This window comes from Cupressus sempervirens, chromosome 9 (genome assembly GCF_028749045.1).
Source record: "Cupressus sempervirens isolate cs-2001-9-10 chromosome 9, ASM2874904v1, whole genome shotgun sequence".
Lineage (NCBI taxonomy): Eukaryota > Viridiplantae > Streptophyta > Pinopsida > Cupressales > Cupressaceae > Cupressus > Cupressus sempervirens.
In genome coordinates this window covers 431,702,313-431,709,669 of record NC_143126.1, presented here as the reverse complement: position 1 = coordinate 431,709,669, position 7,357 = coordinate 431,702,313, and the positions used below count along the sequence as shown (strand labels likewise).

At 36.0% G+C, this 7,357-nt stretch overlaps 1 non-coding gene across 1 annotated transcript; it reads left to right on the top strand.

Annotated features, from left to right (window-relative positions):
• Positions 1–7,031: 7,031 nt before the first annotated feature.
• On the top strand, positions 7,032–7,104 carry TRNAK-UUU (transfer RNA lysine (anticodon UUU)). Its single transcript has one exon. It is a non-coding gene; the product is annotated as a tRNA-Lys (tRNA).
• Positions 7,105–7,357: the final 253 nt, after the last annotated feature.

The window sequence follows — 7,357 nt, the reverse complement described above, 5'->3', positions numbered from 1 at the left end:
GTGGCCAAAGGCAACCCAGGAAAGGCGAGATGTGGAGGTGTGATTAGAAATAGTAATGGATATGAGATTGTGGTGGTTACTTTCCCCCTAGGTTTTCAAACTAACCATTATGTAGAGGCTAGTGCTACCCTTCAAATAATGAAATTGGCTAAATATGTTGGGGTCAAATGCCTTTAGTTGGAGGGGGACTCTAATAACATTATTAAATGCCTAAGGGGAGAACACCCCCCAGCATGGAGTATAAAGAATATGATAGAAAAAAAGAAAATTTTTTTACTTTCCTTCAAAAAGGTCTTTGTGTCACATGTTTACTGTGAAGGTAATGTGGTTGCTGATTGGATGGAAAATGAAGTAGTAAGGAGGGACACATCACAAAGATGGACAAGTGGAGAGGTTTTTCCAGTGGACACAAAAAACATTATTGAATTGGAAAGGATTTAGGGGAAAGCAGGCAACTTAAAGTGCAATTATGGAAGTTAATGTTGAAAATATGACGTATAAAGTAATGAGAGTTTGACATGAGATGATCTAGAGGCATCATAATTGGGGGTTTATTGGTACATTTTATGGGCCATCTTAAGGGCTTATGGTAATTACTACATCTTTTGCTTTTCCAAGGTTAGAGTCAAGTACATGTTTTGGGAGTAAAACTAGGTCTCGACACAAGGAGAAGGGATAGCTTAGAGTCTCTGTTATTTTTTTTGCAACAACATGGTTGGGGAGAGGCATAGAAGGGAGCTAGAGGGAGAAGTTGAGAAGTGGAAGATGCATTCGAAGGTGTGGGAGAAATTGAGGGAAGGAGGTATCTCATCCTTTATTAAAAAATTTCATCCATGGGACCCAAAGATTACTGACCTAATGGTGAAGACATAGAGAGAGGGGAAGGTGAAGATTGATGGGGTGGATTTTCAGAGGTGATCAACTCCCTTAACTAGGGAATTAAATTTTATAGGGACAAGAAAATTTCCCTGAATGCAGTGAAGGATTTTGCAAAGGACTAAAAGGAAATGAAGGATCTTGTGAAGACAGGTGCCTATCATGAGCCTGCTTCTATTAAGAAGCTATGGAGGCTTGTCCTAAGGGTAATTATTTCATACATTACGCTTGACACTATGTTTGATAGGATTCGAACCCACCATTTCATTATTCTAAATCATTTCAAGTACAAAACTAACATTTCAATTCCCTACTATCCATTTTTCTCTGCTAATAAGAGTATAATGGATTATAAGAAGAAAGTTTACTCTAACCCTGCCTTCCATGAGGGTTTGTGACTACTATTATATGAGCATTGTAAATCTCAAACTCGTGGAAGGGCTGTTTCCTAGAAGGCAATTTTGTCTAAAGAAACTAAGAGCTCCTACCTCCCATTGGACACAGAGGATAGTGCAGGTATGCACTCAGGAGAATAAGAGGAGGTGGAAAAAATCATGAAGGATATGGGTAAGAAGAACAAAATGAAGCCAGGGGGAGGTTAAGAGAAAAGGATAAAGCAGTAGGAGGAATTAGAGGATGAGTATAATGATGAGGAAGAAGGCATGGACACAAATAGGGAAGACAATGTGAGAGAGGAAGGACCTAGTAAGCACAGGAAAGTAGGAAGGGGGAGAGCTCGGTTAAAAGGAAAAGAGGAGGGGAGAAGGAAGCTAAGAGAGCTTGTGGAAAGGGTAAGGAGACAATTTTTGAAGCTCAAGAAGAGAGGAAGGAGGAAGAGGGCATGGTAAAAACTACAGTTTCTCTAGGCGAAAAGGGTGGAAAAACTATATGGAGGAATTTCCATGCAAGTACAATGAAGATGGGGCTTCTCAGGTAACATATTAACCCATAGGTGCTCGAGGTAAGGGATGGAAAAATTCAGTTGGAAGAACTTATTGATCCAAGCCTAGGGATTCTTAGTGACAATATGTAGGAAATGGGTTTGAACCTCCTAAACAATGCCAAAAAAAACCTCGTGAACAATTTTCGGCCCATAAAATAGATATTTCATGAAATTGAGGAAATTAAGTTCAAGTTGTAGGGACAAGAAATGCCAAGAGGGAAGGGTGAAAATGTCAAAATTGGCAAACTGGAGGCCAGAGTTTCAGAGATTGAAAAAAGGGTGAAAATTATGTAGACTACGCTTTATAGTTCGGCTAATCAGAGCCTTAACATTATTAAAGGGCTAAATGATAACATCATTTAGTTGCATGGGATGATGGAGGAATATAAAAAGGGGAAGGAGGATAAGGACAAAGAGGGAACTAGGGTGATCAAGGAAGAGGTGTCTTTGTAGGGGGAGAGCCCGAGCAAAAAAACGAGAGTGGAAAAGAGAAAGAGGGATAAGGAGGCTTTTTAGGAAGATAGTCACTTGAAGACTGACGAGGATAAGGCCAAAGAAGAGATGGAGTTAAAGAATCAAGAGTCGGCTAAAGATTTGGTCCCCTAAACACACTTCCTGGTTTTTGCTTGTTCCTTGGCTTTTGGCCTTTTGGTTTTTCCTTTCATTTGTTGGCCATATCTGGCTTCTTGTTATTTCTGTAGCTTATTTGCTAGACCTAAACTATTAGTTTTATTATGTTGTTAATTGGTGGGTTTCAAGAACCCTTGTAAAAAACCTATTTTACTTAATAAAAAACTCTCCATTAGAATTGTCAAATTTACAAAGCCATTTTGTTATTTTTGACTTTCATTAGGCTTTCCATCCTTATTATCCTACTCAAAGTATGTTTCTATTCAAAATAATTAAATGAAATGCCACAAGTATTCATGCTATTGATATTATGAAAAAATAAATTTAACTAGGAAACCATAAATAGATAAGAGAATAGAAGAGAACCACCTCCGTAACTCAAGTAGTGAACACCCAAGCAAAATATCTTGATCCACAAACAAATTGGCCAAATTGATCCATTTTTTTTGGTATTTAATGTTTTAAAGTAAAAGAGAAGATTTCCAAATATATATACACATGATTCTCCATTAAAATTGTCAAATTTACAAAGTCATTTTATTTTTTTTGACTTTCAGTACACCACACGTATTGGTGCTTTTGATACCGTGCAAAAAAAAGTGAAACAAGAAACCAAAAAGAGAACACAAGAGAAAAAAAGAGAACCACCTCTATAACTCAATTTGTGAACACCCTAACGAAATGATTTAGCATTTTATAATTAGTGGGAGAATAGTTTTCCTAGAGCAAGAAACACCAAGTGGATGTTTAGTTTATAACTTGGTGCAAAGGGACAATAATATAAGAATTATTGTAAGGACATCTTACACAAGAATATATTAAAAATTATACACATGCTCTTAGAAATGTAGTTTATACATTAGTGTAAAAGAATAAGAAGATTAGAATTACTATAATAGATTTTAGTAGAACTATAGAATACACTATTTGTCATATTTACTATAATTACTAATTATTGACTTTAAAACCCATCTTCTTATTATTACATTTTACAAGTTCATATAAAAAAAAAATTAACACCTAACCACCAAATTTCCATAATAGCTCATTATATTCTTATTATTTTTCATGGTTGACCTTCCATGAGGCCATCCTTCCTTGTATCAACTGGGTCTTACTAAACCCACATCTTCACAACATGCTAGCTTTGTTTGCGAGTTTGCCAAATTTCAACTATTATCCCAACTATTCTTCAAATATTTCCACCACATTTCATTGAATGGATTAGATTTAGCTTGGCATCCCGCAAGCTAGCATGCTTTTTTGTATTCCTTGTAAGAAGAAATTTGAGAATCAAAGATAGCATGTTAATAATGAAATCATAGGAAATTGAAGCAGGGAAGATAATATGAGATAATGAAATAAAATGAAATTGCAACATCAAAGATTATTAACATTTTATTTAATAAGAATAAACATATATTACATAAGCTAATTAGGAATTTACTTTTTTACAAAAAAACATAAGTTATCACTATCTAAAATTAGGCTATTATAAAAAGCATAGTTAAAAATCATATTATCACTTTTCTTTAAAAAAATAGTTAGAAACCAATAGGCTGTAGTTGGAAACAAACACTCTAAGTTAACTTGAGATAGCAAGGTGCATTTTATGCCTTCATCACATGCAAGACGTACAATGGTCAAAGTGTGGTTGACTATGTAATCCGCTCACAAAATCTTATAGATAAAATGCTTGAGTTCAATATCGATGTTTGTCCCATAGAGATGAACTCCGACCACATGCCTTTATGTTTTTGGATGGGCCTCTCCTCAAACAACTTACACAATAAACAAGATTCTCATGGGCAAAAAGAAACTAGAAGAAAAGGCAAAATCCTTTTAACTCAAGAGGACAAAGTAATTTTCAATGCAATGCTTGAACAACAACTTCGAGAATCCAACAATATTTTAGATAGTGATAGGGTTAGTGGAGTAGGGGAACCGATTAATAGCAGTCGATTGACTACTGTTATTCAGAAGTCTTTAGAGGCATGTAAAAAGTCAAACAACAAAAAAGAAGTCTACTAATACCTTTCCAACAAATCCTTGGTATGATGAGGAGTGTAAGGCAGCAAAGATAAATATAAAAGGGAAAGAGGCTAACAAAGAGACCAAGAAAGGGTATATCAAACTTTTTTGCACCAAAAAAGTAGAATGTCACTGCAAGAAGGCAACAACTAATATCCTTGCGAAATCATGACCCAAAGAAGTTATGGAAAGAATTACAACAAGAGAGAAAATAAATAAATAACAACATTACGGATGCACAATGACTCGAGTATGCAAAGCTTCTATATAAGCACTTGCAAGAGGAGAACAATCCTCCTAAGGTGAATAGTTCAAAGGAACTCTTCACGGTTGATTATATCATAATGGGGATAAAGAAATTGGCAAGTGGTAAAGCAAGTGACATTGATGGGATCATGCAAATTGAATTCATAAAATGGGGTGTCAAAATTATTGCGCCTCATATAAAGGATATTTTCATCTGTGTTGCTTGTGAAGGTTTCCCATTATATTGGACTACTAGTGTGGTTATCCCACTTTTTAAGACCAGTGATATCGACAACCCATCAAGCTACCTCACTATTATAGTTAACCCACTTCTTGGAAAACTTTTTGGGAGCATGATTGAATGTAGAATCAAAAAATGGGCAGAAAGTGAAGGTAAAAGAGCAAGAGGGAAGGCATGTTTCAGATCCAAACACTCCACCATTGACCGTTGGATCACCCTTCGACACATAATAGAGAAAGTGTGGGATAGTCAGGGGGAAGAAGCTTATTGCTATTTTGTTGACTTCAAGAAAGCCTTTGACATGGTACCTAGAGACAAGCCATGGAACACAATGAAAGAATTAGGCATCCCAGATGAATATAAAGTAGCAGTGCATAGAGTATATGACAAAGTCAGAGCCAAAATCAGAACTAGTGATGGTATTTTCAAATGTTTTGGGAGCGACATTGGTGTTAAACAAGGATGACCTTTATCCCCTACTTTGTTCAGGCTATACATCGATAAACTAGAAAATTGGTTAAAAAACACAGAGTGGGGAGGGTGTTCAACTGGTAGGGTATGTGGTGAAGCTTCTTTTGTACGATGATGACCTTATTTTGATAGCCAAATTGGCTTAAGGATTAAAAGGTCATTTAGGGACTTTAGAAAATTTTTACCAAGGAAGTTGGGATGCAAGTGAATATCTCCAAAACCAAAGTCATAATTTTCTCTCTAAAGAGAAAAGAAGATAATACTGCATTCCTTTTCGAAGGTAGCCCATTGGAAATATTGAAAGAATACAAGTACCTTGGGATTGACTTTCATCATAAACTCAATTGGGAGACATGTAGAGCGAAAAGGATTCAAGGGGGTTGGAAAGCTTCATTTTTGCTTCAGAATAGATGTAGGACAACAGAACTATGGGATTAGAAAACTAAGAAAACTCTTTTTGGTTTGTTGGTCACACTAGTGGTTCTTTATGGCTACGAGGTGTGGAGGCAACAGGCAAATAGAGAGAATTCAAAAATACTTAATCACAAGCAATCTCAAAGTCAAATCCTCCGTTCCTTATGAAATTCTTTTATCAGAAGCCGACACTTTTTTGTTAGAGGCTTTAGTGTTAAATTCAGTTAATTGGCTACTTAAAAAGGAAGGAAAACATGTATGATCATCAGTGGCCAAAAATTGTGAAAGAAGAAGCTCTTAACTGTAGGAAGAAAACATGGATGAAGCAAAACATTAAATGGATGGATAAATAGAACATCAAGGTGAATGAGTGCCCGAACGATAATGCAGGCATAAAAAGTTTGTTAGGGAAAAGTTTCAAAGTGCCATGTGGAATAATAACATTGGCAGAAAAAAAGACTTATTACATTAAAGAATTCAACCCAACAGGGGATCATGGTGAGAAAGCGTACCTTGGGGCGGCTATTAAAGGTAAGACAAGGTTGTTATTGGCTCAGTTGACGGCTGGATTCCATCACCTCAGATGCGAGACAGATAGATGGAAGATGCCCAAGGAGGTTTGGGAGGAGAGGATATGCGTGTTTTGTAAGACCAGAGCTATTGAAACAGAATGACATTTTCTCTTCGAGTGTGTAACTTATGACAACATCTAAATATACTATAATTTCATACAAAAGATGGTCAACATGCATAGTTTGTTTGAGGTTGGCAGGATCAAGCAAACGGCGGACTTCTTTATTAAAATCCATATCAGAAGATTGGAAATGGAAAGAAATATGGAATCTGTTTAGCACTTTCTGCTGGTCCCATAGACTGCTTTAGTTTCATGAACGTCATTAAAATCACATTCATTCATTTCAATTAATTATAATAATAATCTGTGTAATAGTCTCTGGCCTGCCAAATTCCAATAGAGTAGTAATTTAATATTGATATAGTTTCAAATTCAATATTGTTTTTTCATCATCAAAATGCAAAAGTGTGTCAAGACGAAGAATTGTGGGAATCTCATGTTTAAATTTAATTTTGCTTTTGAATCAGATGCAAATGAGTGCAGAATTCTGAAGGAACCGGAAACTTGACCAATCCGAAGATTGAAACTTGAAACATAAACTCGTAGCCGTCTTAGCTCAGCTGGTAGAGCGCGTGGCTTTTAACCACGTGGTCGTGGGTTCGATTCCCACAGACGGCGTTTACTACTTCCAGTGTTGTAGTTTTACGAGCTCTATATTAGTATTTGTTGACAATTTGATGACGTCTTTACATGGTATTTGTTGACAATTTGATGACGGCGGTGTGCATGGTATTTGTTTTGTTGACAATTTGATGATGGCCGTGTGCATTATATTTGTTTTTACATGGTATTTGTTGACAATTAGATGATGGCCGTGTGCAATATATTTGTTTTTACATGGTATTTGTTGACAATTTGATGATGGCTGTAT